This window comes from Artemia sp. Qi Xiang Cuo, chromosome 7, assembly GCF_049724085.1.
Source record: "Artemia sp. Qi Xiang Cuo chromosome 7, ASM4972408v1, whole genome shotgun sequence".
NCBI lineage: Eukaryota > Metazoa > Arthropoda > Branchiopoda > Anostraca > Artemiidae > Artemia > Artemia sp. Qi Xiang Cuo.
Window position 1 is genome coordinate 65903333 of NC_142800.1, and position 15253 is coordinate 65918585.

General features: G+C 35.1%; 1 protein-coding gene across 2 annotated transcripts in view; it reads right to left on the reverse strand.

Annotated features, from left to right (window-relative positions):
* LOC148950612 (uncharacterized) overlaps window positions 1–15253 on the reverse strand; it is a 101546-nt gene that overhangs the window by 58278 nt on the left and 28015 nt on the right. Inside the window, exon 1 of one of the 2 annotated variants that reach the window (XM_089091669.1) lies at window positions 10062–10300. The exons of the other annotated variant lie outside the window; for it this stretch is intronic. The gene's annotated coding sequence lies outside the window, so the exon portion shown is untranslated. Of the gene's footprint in view, window positions 1–10061; window positions 10301–15253 lie in introns of those variants that run through there. 2 annotated transcript variants of the gene reach the window in all.

The window sequence follows — 15253 nt, forward strand, 5'->3', positions numbered from 1 at the left end:
ATCTGTATTTTCAGAAAAGCGGCTATGATATTTGAAAATAGTATAAAATAAAAGATTGAATGGTACTGCTTGTGTGTTTAGCATGTTTTCTTCAGAAAAGGATAAATATTTGGCTTAAGAAAAAGACAACTAGACTAGTACCCATTTTTATGAAGAAGATAAACAGTCTTGTATCTGTATAGGGTAGGCTTGCAGTTTACTTAAACACTGATTCATAGTGACCACGCAGGTTGGGGCCCCAACCCCCTGATAACTTAAATTTCTTCCAATTTCTCGGAATTTGTTTATTAAATTGTATGTTTTTTACTATCCCCCCTAGTTTTTTTTAATTAAACCATTTCTAGTTCGTTTTTATTAGCTCAATGATCTTTCTGTTACACCTTTCCATTTATTTCTTTGTCGCACAATTTTTTAATTCGTGAACTATTTTTCAACCCTTTCCGAATGTTCAGTTACTTTCCAGATTTATCAGTATAGCACAACGGTATGAGTACTTCCTGAGGCTGTGTTAACTTAGGTTGTGATCTTGGACGAGACATTATATTTTGTTTAATTGGAAAATTAAAAGTTGAAAATATTTTTTTTTCAGAATCTATAGAAAACTTTTCCAGAATGAAAACTTTTTTTTTTGTTTTCCTCAAGTCATCGACTTATTTCGCTTATGCATTCAAAACCTAGATAAATTTGGTGTTTATGTTATGTAAAACCCAATGTTTTTTATACCACTCTCGTTCACTTATATTAATTTATTCTTGAAAAAAAAATCTCTATTTTTTAGTTCAATTTGAAAATGAGTTTTTTTTTTATTGTTTGACCCCCCCCCCTAAAATTTCTTTGTACGTGCCTGGACTTGTGAGACCCATCAAAAAAAACTTTAGACTAACATTCTTGTGGTTGAGTTACATAAACTCTTCTTTTATTTCTTGATTTCATTTGGTTTGGAGTTACAACTCAAATTACAAACGGAATAAGGCATTTTATGTAAATGACTGCCGTTTCGTATAGGAACTGAAGACAATGATTGAAATATTATTTGTTCGATAAAATAAAAACAAAACAAAAACTCTCTCACTCGGAATTGCTACAATCTTCATGTAGAAGCGATGCAAATTTGAAGCTGGAGGAGGCGAGACTGACACCGAGCCAATCTAAAATATTAGACGGGAAGGGAGCAATTAAAGTGATTTTCTTGGTCTTTTTAAAAAGCTGGATTTATTAAGATTGTTTAAGTTGAAATTTAACAATTAAAAAAATCTAGTTGGTTGTCTTCTTTTCTGAAAACTCTAAATTGTCCTGTGTTTATTGATTTGCCTTTTATCTTGTACGTATTAATCATCAACTTTTGGTTTAAATAAATAGATTCAAACACTTTTGGTTTAAAACACTAATAATGTCAATTTAAAAAAGAACAACAACAAAATAAGCAAAACAGTAGCCTGGGGTTATATACACGAATCAAGAGAGGGGGGGGGGTTGTCTTTCTGGTGTGCAGGTAAACCGGAAGCAGTACTTACAGTTGAATAAATAGGAAATTCCTAAAGGTAAAGAAGCATAAATTGTTATTATTGTATACTTTTTAGGCATCTTTTAAAAGTTGAAGGGAAGATTTTAATGAGATAATGTAAAAATATATTTTTTCAAATTATATAGGCAACAAAAGTCCCCTCCCTTACTTTAAGTACCGCTATTGATAGCGAAACTAAGGCACCCTGCCCTGAAAAGAGACTTTCATCTCAAAAGTTACGTTTTAAGAGTTTGGACGTTAAGAAATTTTTTGGTCTGGTGGCAACCCTGATCAGATCAGTCAATTGGTTTTTGTATGCTCAGGAAAGAGCATCCATTTTGTGCTTTTATCTTAAAGGCAAACGACTATCCCATTATGGAGATTTCATAGTCAGTTGGTTTTCTTAAAAGGTGGCAAATTTTAAACATAGTTCGGTAAGTATACCATATTTTGTCTCACGGGTCGGGGATCGAATTGGAACTTTCAGAAATTTTTTCTTTTTTTGGAAGGGCAAGGACGCTTACAATTTTAGGAAAGGGGCGAACTATTTTTCTTCCGGCGCTTTCAAAACGGTACATTTTTTTATTATTTTTCATCCCTGTCGTTAATGACACCCTTTAGCTAGTTGTAATCATAATTGCTATCGGAAAGGAAAATTCCAATAGTAGAGAGAGGCCATGTTTCGTAGAAATTGTGATATCTGTCATTTCTAATTTTGTTCTACGAGCGGGAGAACCGGTCACCCAACAGTCTGAGATATTACGAGATATACTTAGCGCTCTAAAGAAAAACTGAGCAAAGGTTTCAGGGGAACTTGGCACGCAACGTAAAAATTGTTTTAGATTTTGTACTCTAACAAAGAACGATTCAACTCTTAGAACCAGTGAACTTTAAGAAAGCGGTAAGCACGCGATAAATTATATAGGGAAGATGCTTAAGAAACTAGTCAAACGGGTTTCATTCAATAGAGAATTGGATTGCAAACCGTCGTTTGTCGCTGCGTTTAAAATATTTATATATTTGAATACGTTTACATTATTTGAATTGAAAATCAAGTATTTTGAAGTAGGCATCAAGACATGGCTAACCATAGGTGGCGTAATCGCGATGCCTAAGTAAAGAACGATGTTGGAACAATGTATTACTACTTTTTTTTTCTTTAGACCAGGGCACTTCGTATCGAAGAGGTTGTCGTAGAAACTTGGAAAAGGGCTCATTAGATTGGAAATTGGAATGGCTAGTGGCTTTTTTAATAGTCGAAAGTGATTGAAAGGCAACTAACACCCCTTCGACGCCCACCATTTCCCACAACACATCCAATCAAAATTTGGAGATAGCCAATTTGTTCAGCGTAGGTGATTTCCAGATAGAAATTATGTTTTTGAAGAGGAGACTCTCCCATAGCCATCACGGCAAGGGTTGTAAGTTATGCCCTGGGGTCATATAAGATTTTTATAGAAAGTGTTGTCGCAGAAACTTCAAAAAGGCTCATTCAACTGGAAACTCAAAGGGCTAGTGCGCTTTTTAATAGTCAAAGTGATTGCAGGGCAACAAACCCGCATCTCACGCCCACCTTTTCCCCAAATACATCCAATCAAAATTTGGAGATTGCCATTTTGTTCAACGTAATTGAAGATTTTAGTAATTATGTATTTGAGGATGACAACCCCCCACACGTGATTATTTATGGGGTGTTTTCTATACCCTGGAGGCATATAAGGTTTTTTTTTATAGAACGCAGATTTAGAAACTTAAAAAAGGGTTCCTTTTAAGCGAAATGTAAAGATTCCGTGTCCTTTTTAAAAGTCGAAAGTGATTGGGGGTTTTATAGAAAGCGTTGTCGTAGTTACTTCAAAAAGGGCTCATTCGATTGGAAATTAAAAGGGCTAGTGCCGTTTTTAATAATCAGAAGTGATTGGAGGGCAACTAGCCCCCCCCCCTCTGACGCCTACTATGTCTCCAGACACATTACCCCAAAATTGTGAGATAGCAATTTTCTTCAACATAGTTGAAATTTCTAGAACTTAGATCGGTGAGTATGACCCCCCCCCCAGCCCTCAAGGCAAGGGTGGTAAGTTATGCCCTGGGGGCATATAAGGTTTTTATTGAAAGGGTTGTCGTAGAAACTTCAAATGGGCTCATTCGATTGAGAATTGAAAGGGCTAGTACCTTTCTTAATAGTTGAAAGTGATTGCAGAGAAACTAACACCCCTCTCACACCCACCACTTCCCCAAACGCATCCAATCAAAATTTTGAGATAACCATTTTGTTCAACGTAATTGAGTTCTGGAAATTAGATCTTGATGACAACCCCCTCACAGCCCTCAGGGCAAGGGTTGTAATTTATGCCCTGGGGGCATATAAGGTCTTTGTAGAAATTCCTGACGTATAAACTCAAAAAGGGCTCATTCGATTGGAAATTAGAAGGGCCTGTGCCAATTTTAATAGTCGAAAGTGATTGGAGGGTAACTAACACTCCTTCCACGCTCACCATTTCCCCAAACACATCCATTTTTTTTAGACCAGGGCACTTCATATCGAAAGAGTCGTCGTATAAACTTTGAAAAGGGCTCATTCGATTGAAAATAGAAAGGGCTAGTGCACTTTTAAATAGTTGAATGTGATTGGTGGGCAACTAATACCCCACCCCCGCCCCCCCTCCCATTTTCCTATTATATTTAAAAACTACATGCTGCCTTAAGATTAAATCAAAATGCACTGTGTTAATGCTAATTCCCAATAAGGCATCTCAGCAGTATCCCAAGAACGACTGAGGGCATAATGTTCAAACTTTTGGGGCTACTTTTGCTCTTAAAGTTTAACCAAATCAAAATAGCGTAAGTGTATTCAAGCTATCAAAGAAAGTAAACAGATTTTTTTGCGAATGGTATCAAGTTTTCTATTTCAGGTCAACTAGAGGAGGTATGAAACTAAATTTAACACTACTATTTTTGTCCAGATTTTTAAAAGGGTGTATGTTGTTAAAAATTGCTGAAAAATTTTTTCCAGCATACAAATAGCAGGCTAAACTAAATTCTTAAAAAAAAGAAAAGATTTAAAGTATTATTTTCTTTTTCCCTGAAAAGATTGTGTCAATAGAAAACGAACAGAAATTGATTAAAAAAAAACTTTTTCCACAAGATAAGTTTTTCAAAGAAAAGTAAAGAACTCCATTAAACCAAAAATGAGCAAAAATCAAATCAAATAATCTACTAAGCGTGAAACAACCACAAATCAGAACCGACAAATAAATGAAACCGAAAACGAACAAAGATTACAATAAATAACCGAGTCAAGCTCAAAACGAGCAGAAATTAACGTTGAGTAGGGCTCAAAACCTCTGTGTCTTCCCAGGGCCAGAACATAATTTGCTCTTTACTAAAAAAAAACTAATGAAAGTGCATTGTCAGTTTAATATACATATACCGATATTTATTAATCAAAATGTTAATATTATTTGATTTATTAAAGTTATAATGAAAGATCTAAAGTCGAACGGGCCAGCCATGACAAAAAACCAACAAAGAGAAAAATCTCTAAAAAAAACAAAACAAACGAGACTGTGGCTAGTGGAGATAAAATAAAAAAAAAAGAAAAAAAAAACCCCTTATTTTTAGAATGTATAAAACAAATGCTTATAAAGAAAGAAAGACACAAAAACACCCAACCAAGGTACCCCTAAAAACCAATAAAACCACCACCAAAAAAAAAAAAAAAAATGTACCCATGGCGCAAACAGCTAACCGTTGTAAAACGTTGCTAAAATTTATTTAAACAATTTAATACAGACCATCAGATGAGGAAAAATAAAAAAACTGTAAATTAAATTAATTGTTCAGTTTCTAAATAATCATTTTGTTAGCTATTACTGAAGCAAATCGTTTTGGTCTAACAGGTAAAATATTCCCCTGGTGATTATTTAAAATCTTTACTCCCTTATTGACAATTGATTCACTCTTTAGAAGGTTATCATAAATTGGGTCAATATTTAAATTACCCGTTTCCATATTTATGGAAAGTTTAGCAAACATATGTTTTTTAATTTCTATGGCTTCCCTGGCCCATTGGGTGTACCCCTTATCATTAGAAATAGCCAAGGCTTCATCAAATTTTACAAAATGATCTGGTTGAAGCCAAATATGCTCTGCTAAAGCTGAAACGAAAGTTTCTGGAAGCTTGCTTAATTGTAGGGTTTTTCTATTGAATTACGGTGTTCAATAAACCTTTCAACAAATTGTTGGTGAGTCCTACCAATATAGAACTTCCCACAAGAACACGGAATTTTATACACCCCACTTACTAAATTTCCCGAGTTAAATCCTTACCAGAACTAAAAAAACTACTCATTGGCCTCAGCGATTGGAAACATGTATCAATACCAAATTTACGTAAAACCCGTGAAAGTTTCTCCCCCAAACCAGGTACATATGGTAGTGAAATGAAGCTTTTTGATACAACTAAATCTAAAGACTGAGAAACCTCAATAACCCTACTACTATGTTTGGCCCGTCTATTTTCAATTATCTTATCAATGAACTTAATTGGATAACTATTACAAAATAAAATATCCCTCAAGTATAACAATTCCGAATCCAGAAATTCCTGGGAACAGATTTTAAAGGCTCTATCCACTAGTGAAATTACAACCCCCATTTTAATCGACATAGGGTGGCAAGAATGAAAATTTAATTTCTGGATTCGGAATTGTTATACTTGAGGGATATTTTATTTTGTAATAGTTATCCAATTAAGTTCATTGATAAAATAATTGAAAATAGACGGGCCAAACATAGTAGTAGGGTTATTGAGGTTTCTCAGTCTTTAGATTTAGTTGTATCAAAAACCTTCATTTCATTACCATATGTACCTGGTTTGGGGGAGAAACTTTCACGGGTTTTACGTAAATTTGGTATTGATACATGTTTCCAATCGCTGAGGCCAATGAGTAGTTTTTTTTAGTTCTGGTAAGGATTTAACTCGGGGAAATTTAGTAAGTGGGGTGTATAAAATTCCGTGTTCTTGTGGGAAGTTCTATATTGGTAGGACTCACCAACAATTTGTTGAAAGGTTTATTGAACACCGTAATTCAATAGAAAAAACCCTACAATTAAGCAAGCTTCCAGAAACTTTCGTTTCAGCTTTAGCAGAGCATATTTGGCTTCAACCAGATCATTTTGTAAAATTTGAAGAAGCCTTGGCTATTTCTAATGATAAGGGGTACACCCAATGGGCCAGGGAAGCCATAGAAATTAAAAAACATATGTTTGCTAACCTTTCCGTAAATAGGGACACGGGTAATTTAAATATTGACCCAATTTATGATAACCTTCTAAAGAGTGAATCAATTGTCAATAAGGGAGTAAAGATTTTAAATAATCACCAGGGGACTATTTTACCTGTTAGACCAAAACGATTTGCTTCAGTAATAGCTAACAAAAGGATTATTTCGCAACTGAATAATTAAAGTAATTTAGAGTTTTTTTATTTTTCCTCAGTTACTCTGGTGTCCTCACTGAAGTAACTTTATTTTAGCATCTTTTCCCTACGTGGATTAGTTTGCGCCGATTGTACATTTTTTTTTTTTTTTTTTGGTGTTGGTTTTATTGGTTTTTAGTTTTATCTTGTTTTTTTTGTGTATTTCGTGCTGAAGACACCTTGTTTGTATACAGGCGAACTATCCGCGTTGTTTTGTTTCTGTTGTTTTCCTTTTCTCTCCACTGGCCACAGTCTTGTTTTTTTTTTTTTTTTTAGAGATTTTTCTCTTTGTTGGTTTTTTATTAAAGTTATAAAAGTAAAAACATTGATATGCTAATAAATATAATTTCTAAATTTCAAGAAAAAAATTTGCACCCATTTTCGAGAAAAATTTTGTAGATAAATACATACAGAGTTTTGGTAGAAATAAGGATAGATGGTATTCCAGCTTAGGTAAATTTGGTGTAGGAAAATAAAATAGTAATGGATACAGACTTTTGCAATTTTGTAGGTATAACAATCTAGTTATAACCAATACGGTGTTTGGTCATAAAATGGCCCATAATTTAACATAGTATTAACGTGATGGTAAGACAGCAAACCTTATTGATTATGTTATAGTAAACAGAAGACTGGCAGGATCAATACAAGATACTAGTGTATATAGGAGTGCTGTTATTGATGTTAAAAGTAAAGATCGCTATCTAGTAGTGTCAAGGGTTAATCTAAAGCTGAAATTCAGAAGTGTAATCTTCTGGGAAGTTATGACGCTAGTAGACTCCAGGATAAGAATGTGAAAGAAACTTTCCAGCAACAGTTGAATATTAAACTTGAGAGTATAAAACTGGACAACGTAGAAGATGGTTGGAATAATTTTAGAAAAATAATTTGTGAAGTTGCTGAAGCTGTATAAGGGAAGAAAGCTAGAACTGCAGCTAAGAATATTAGTGAAAAAGCTTTATGTTTAATAGAAAGGAGAAAGGACTTGTTCAAGAATTATCTGAGTTATAGATCGCATGAAAACAAAAGAAATGTAAAGAAAGTGGAGAAAGCATTGAAATATGAACTAAGGAGGTGTGAAGTGGAGGCCATGGATAAAATTGCCGAGGATTTAGAAGATGCAGACGGCATAATAGTAAGAAGACGGCATAATAGTAAAATATTGTACTGGCACGTTAATAAATTGAGAGGTAGTTGTCAATCCGGACTTGTCCCAGTTAAAGATAGGAATGGGGTGGAAATTAGCGACTAGGAGAAAGCTATAGCGAGATGGGCCGAACATTTTGAGAACTTGCTTAACCGAGATAGAGTTGCAGGAAAAAATATAGAGGAAAATGAAAAAGTTTGTGATACCTTGGATGTGAAGGAAGATTTGTTTTGTGAGGAGGAATTCGCAACAGTACTAAAAGGATTAAAGAATAATAAGGCTCCAGGTGCTGATAGGGTAGTAAATGAGTTTTTTAAATATGGTGGCTCTGAGGTTAGAAATAAGTTATTGAAGATTATGAATATGATTTTTGAAAAAGGGGAAGGACCTAACGATTTTAGGAAAACCTTAATTAAGCCACTTTATAAGAAAGGTGATAAAAGTGAGTGTAGTAATTATCGAGGCACTAGTCTGGTCTCTGTAGGTAGCAAATTGCTTATTAATATGATACTTTTTAGACTGAGAGATGCCGTAGACAAAGTTTTAAGGGAAGAGCAGTGCGGTTTTAGAAAAGGTAGAGGATGTGTTGACCAAATTTTCACTCTTAGGTTAATAATTGAGAAGTGCCTAAGTTTTCAAACACCTTTGGTCCTCAGTTTCATAGATTATGAGCAAGCGTTCGATTCTGTTGATAGAGGAGCTTTAATAAAGGTTTTATCCTTGTATGGTATACCAGACAAATACATTAAAGTGATTAGTGCTATGTACAAGAATAACACTGCTGCGGTTAAGGTAGGTAATAAGGTTAGCAGCTGGTTTTGTATTAAATCAGGAGTTAAGCAGGGTTGTGTTCTATCCCCCTTTATATGGATTATTTTGATAGACTTTGTTTTAAGGAGCACAGGAAAGGCAATGGGAGACCACGGAATCAAATGAGGAGGAAAAAGTCTCCTGGACTTGGATTATGCTGATGACTTAAGCATCTTAGATGAAAGTGTGAGCAAAATGAATGAAGTTTGAGAGGTTTTGCGAGTTCAGGGTGCTAGCATTGGTTTGAAAATTAATATTAAGAAGACTAAGTCACTAAGGATAGGAATAAGTGAAGATGAAAAGGTGACGTTGAGTAGCAAAAAGATTGATCAGGTGGCCAGCTTCACTTACCTTGGTAGTATTATTAGTAAAGATAATGGGAACAGTGAAGATGTTAAATATAGAATAGCCAAGGCTCAGGGTGTTTTTTCACAGTTAAAAAAAGTCTGGAAAAATAGGAAGATAAGTCTGCAAACCAAGATTAGAATCTTAGAAGCTACAGTGATGACAGTGGTCAAATATGGCTCTGAAGCATGGACGCTCCGAAAAGCGGATGAAGATTTGCTAGATGTTTTCCAGAGAAATTGCTTATTTGCTTATTATTGCTTATTAATTGTTTTGCAGAGAAATCTATTCAAAGCCTCCCTTTTTACGCCCGCCCATAAAGTTCCCATTTCCTTTAAATCTTTCTTTATGACGTCCTCCCAACCCAGACGAGGACGACCTGCTTTCCGTTTAGCCCTAGACGGTTGGCCGAAAAGAGCAAGCTTCGGCAATGCGTCATCCTTCATCCGCACAACGTGCCCTAGCCACCTCAACCTATCTTTCATTATAGCCAAAATTCCAAGCAGTGCGTTCATTAGCCATATATATTAAGCGTTTGACACCCTCATTAGACGAGCTAGCTTACTGACCGGAAACGGCAGAAGTAATTTTGCGGATTATTTTATGTCCATTGTTTCAAGGTTTATACACGGAAAAAATATAACGGTAAGCAAAAGAGGACGTTATAACACATGTGTTACTGTTGCAGGAATACGGTATGCAAAGGGGCATTTAGGTCGCCAAGAAATTTTTTGGTAAAGCATAGGAGCAACCCCAACTCGTCAACTGAAAAAACTTACACGTGAAAGAATTATGGCTAGCTTAAGAAAAAAAAAATGCAAAGCCAAAAAGCGCCTATTTGGCAGTGTTTCAGGATTGCTAGCCGAGGAGATAAAAACTATGGTCCCAACGCAATTGCTCCAGATCTTGACGCAGAATCTTTTGAAAATGCAAAAGTGGCTGTTTTGCAGCGCTTACAGTGTTCAGAGTCAGAGATTTGCCGGATTGAATTAGCCACACGCCTTCAGGGACTCTTTATCGACAATAGTTGGAACCTGCAGAGAAAAAATAGAATTACTTCTTCAGTAGCAGGGCTTATTTGCAAGCGGCGTGTTAAGACAGTAGCTCCAGTAGGCTAGTGAAACAACTTCTGTATCCTAAACAATACAGAATTAAAGCACTGGAATACGATCATATCCATGAACCGAAGGCAAAGTCGTCTTTTGAAATAAAGTTTGACTGCAAAATTAGTCCTGCTGGCTTATATATCCACAAAACTTTTACATTTTTGGCTGCTAGTCCTGACGGTATAGTACTGTTCCCATCTGGTGAAAAAGCCATAATAGAGGTTAAATGTCCCATAACAGCAAAAGAGCTGTGTATCACTGAATGGTTGGAATCACGAAAGTCCAGTTGTATTGAAATCATTGACAACGGTGAAATGAGACTAAAGAGAAACCACAATTATTATTACCAGATTCACATGCAACTTGAGTGATCAGACATCGAAATTGCATATTTTGTGTTATATTTAGGTAAAGGTTCAATATATACGGAGCGAATAGTTCGTGACAAGGAGTTTCGGTCACAGAAAATGCTACCAGAGCTAGAAAGATTCTTCTTTGAAGCACTTCTGCCAGAAATAGTTGATGGTAAAGTTCCAAGAAGCATGGACATTTGGGAACCATTCCTTTGAAGCAATTAACTTAGTTTCGTATAGATAAATGATTTTTTGTTGAATGAATTCAGCTTGAACCAATTTTTACTATCATATAAAGCATTTTTACTATCAGCTTGAATTAATATTTACTACCATATGATAGTATCGCGTACCTCTTTGTAGGGTTTTTTTTAAACAATGCTATACGCTGCAGTTCAGTACACTTTTTCTAATGATTAATATAACTATTAAAAGGGAATATCGTACGCATATACATTTTAGGGTTCTATCTTTCACACATATACAGAGCTCCTGAATGGGGGAGAGGGTACAAGGAGGTCATGTACGAGATCAGGAGACGTTGAGAGTAGTAGTAGAAGAGTTGGTATTCGTAATAGTAATAACAGTAGAAGCAACATCACTAGTAGTATCAGCAGAAGAAGCAGTTGCAGCATGTACATAGTGCTCTTGAGTGAAACTATGAAAGTTTGAGTTTTTCTAATGGACATATTATATATGTCAATTAGATTATTATATATGTCAATTCTTTCAAAAAGCTCCATATTAATTGGAATTTCGTCCTTTGACAGAAATTCAAGCTTCTGCAGATAGGATAGGAGAATTTTAAATTGTTTTTTATGTATTTCATGTACTTTTTTTAATGTACCTGGTCCATCCTGGTAAATCCAATGTAATGGATTTTTTTTTAATGTACCTGGTCAGCCCTTCTTTACTGCTATTCTCATTGACGACATCTGCTTGATTTGCTTCAACCGAAACTCTTCTTGGTGGCTTTGTGACATTGTTATCTGTCAGATTGGTTAACGGAACTACGTTTTCTTGCATTGAATGTACTTGAGTCTCATTGGCTAATTGCTTCATTTCCTTGGCTTTGATTCAAATGACTAAAATTCCCTAGCTTGTATAGGGTTTGCTTCTAAGAAAACTAGTGATCCAAGGATCATCATGAAAACTCTTAGTAAATACAATTTCATTTTACAAGCATTGAAGATAATCCATTGTAAATGAAAATATTTTGTCTAATAATTAAAATCGAAACTTTGATTGTATTTTTTCCTAGGTTTATTATTCGTAATCTTAAAAAGTATCATGGGAAGAATTTTCAAGCTAAAATATAAATGCAATTATCAAAACATAGTTTGATCAAAATTCTAAAGGTCAAGAATAGAAAAAATACTGTTACTTATTAACCTGCGTTTGCTTACATCACTCAAATGACGTTATTTATACTAAAAGAAAACACAAGATTTAATACAAGGAAAATTAACAAAAAGGTTTTTTCATGTAACACGATGAAAAATAAGAAAGTAGTGACATTAAAACAGAGCAAAACATGCAGAACGTATTATTTGTATTTGGAGTGTGGAGGGGGTATTCCATCTTTAACCCCACTGTCCCTTTCTCTCTCTCTCTCTCTCTCTCTCTCTCTCTCTCTCTCTCTCTCTCTCTCTCTCTCTCTCTCTGTATGGTGCTAAATGGGACTTTTTGTGTCTATTAAAGGGCTACTGCAACTGTTATCATGGCAATTGATGTGGAAAACAAGGTATTTAAACAAGTATAAAATGTTTCGTCTGGAGTCCCCCTTCTTCTTTCAGTGAAAGTTTGAGTTTTTGTGACATATTATGAAAGTATCTGCCGATCTGGAGGCAGCAGGCAAGCCTCCAGATCGACTACACATTTTTTTTTTCTTAAAACTGGTAAATTGACATTTCTGATCACCCAAATGATCTAAATAGGTCAGGACTCTAAGGAAGATTTTGTATTTTATCACTGGGTGGTTGTATCGAGCCAGTGGTCACGCCATGACACAAACAAGATGATCATAATGTCAGCAGTTTGAAAAGAAGTGACTATGAGAATCCATATATACAAGCCAGTCACGTAACCATGCCGGGGTCCTACGGTGCGGTGCCAGGGCATATATATATAGTAACGGGAGCACGGTAGCTTCACCGCCATGCACCATCAGTTACCACACTATGCTTCCATACATGGATTCTTATTGCTGCTTGTCTTCAAACCACAGTCGTGAGCATCTTTTTGATCCCATGACGTCACCACTGGTTCGTTACATCCACGTTGATAAACTTCAAATTTTTCCTTAAACGAATATACGCATTTATTTAAATCGTTTTTGCGGCCAGTCGAGCTCGTTTTCTCGCTGTCGCTTGTAATTCTTGCTGCTGCTTATGTTCTAATAACATATTTCTTTGTTCTCGCTTTGGCATATCTCTTAGCCACATATTTCTTCGTTTTTTACTTTTAAAATTAAAAAAAAATATGTTTTTCTAACTGAAAGTAAGGAGCAACATTGAAACTTAAAACAAACAGAAATGATTACGTATATGAGGGGTTCGCCCCCTGGTCAATACCTCACCCTTTACGTTAAAGTTTTTTTTTTAGTACTTTCAAAAGAGATATCTATTTTAATTAACCGGCCTTTGTGATTCAGGGGTTTGTGATCCGAACAAAATTTGAACTTTGGCGTAAAGCGCGAGGTATTCACTAGTGGTAAACTCCCTAATATGCGTAATAAAAACATACAAATACAAAATTTTGTTACGTAAGTTAATTCGCAAGTTACGTCAGAACAAAATTTCGAGAAAGCCATTTAGCCAAAACAAGTAAAATTAATATATAAGTTTCATTCTGATTATTCATGTACGGTGAGGCAAAATCAAAGCTACATTAATTCAATAACGTTCAGAAATTAAATAAAAAAAACCAGTTTTTTTTAACTGAAAGTAAGGAGCGACATTAAAACTTAAAACGAACAGAAATTATCAAAATATATCCGTAGATCAAAAGGGATGTTCCCTCCTCAACGCCTCGCTCTTTACGCTAAAGTTTTTTATTGTTTTAAAAATAAAGTTGTGCGACAGAGTCAAACTTTAGCGCAAAGAGCGAGGCGTTGAGGAGGGGAAAGCTCCTTTCATATACGGAATAAGTTCTGTTCGTTTTTGTTTGCTATTACTTTAGACTTTTTTAACACCCTTTACCTTAGGACTCTTAGGTGATCTGATTAGTCAGATCCGATTAGGAAAGATTGGTCTTGTCACGTTTGATGGCATAGGTTCTTCCTTTGTCCTCTAGGCATTATAATTACCCTCTGTACTGTCTGTGCTTACTCTAGGCATTATGAAACTACTTAAAACGCTGTTTTAAAATAGACTAATTACACTTGGTATTTTATGCTCAGTTATGTTCCTTTTGTAAGGTCGCATGCCTAATAGATATAAAGACGATACTTTCCCTACTAGAAAGGGGCAGAAATGATGTAATTTATCACAGGAAAAATCCCCTACCGCGGAAAATAGCCCTCTTAAAATACTCCCCCCTCCAAATACTTCCGTGCAAAATACCCCTCTGACACACAGAAATATCTCTTGGAAAATATCTGCCATGGAAAACACCCCCCGCCTCATAAAAAAAAACGAAGAAAAAACCGGTAGTGGCGAATAAGGTTTCCAAATTTGACAAATTTACAGGAGTTTTGTCTTGTTTTTAGTTTTTTGAATAGCGCTAACGAAAAGGAAAAGAGGAATTGACAAGTTTATTAAGTAGAAACAGCAAGGTATCACGGTTTATAAGGTCAAAAAAGATTAGAACGTCAAATCCAAGGCAATTTTGAATTGGCATTTAAATAATATTTCATTTCCGTCTTGAAGCAGAAATAAAGAAAAAAAAATCATATTTTTCTTAATCCTGACAGAGTATATTTGTCAAAAAACATCGTTGAAGAAAATAAAAGGAGCTTGGTTAGAACGAGAACAATCTGATGTGGATGAAATATTTTTCAATCTCTATAAAATCACCTTTAAATCTAAATTCATCATCTTTCCTTAATTTTCCACCTTTCCTAAAAAAGTACTATTTCTGTTTTCTTCTTATTTAATTCTAATCCTTTCATATTCAAATATTCCTCCATTATGTGTATTGCACGTCTTTTGCCGAATGAGCTATGAGAGCAATATCATCAGCAAACAAAAGCATGCATGTTTTCAAAGCATTTATCAGTACTTCCGGAGCACTTTTCTCGTTGAAGTAATCAACTATATCAATAATTTACCGGGTGTGGGGGGAGTTCTCGTGAATTCCCGCCACTCCCGGTCAATTTTTCTTTCCGATATCTCCAGGGACTAAAGCACAGGAACAGTGAACAAGCATTTTAAGTATCAATATGAAAGCACCTTTCTAATAGAAACGATCATTTAGAGAATCAGTATGAAAACAAATTTACAATCGAAAAGTAGTGAGAAGGAAATAACTAAAATGAAAAAGTGCGCCCGAATTCAATTTATGTAACGATGC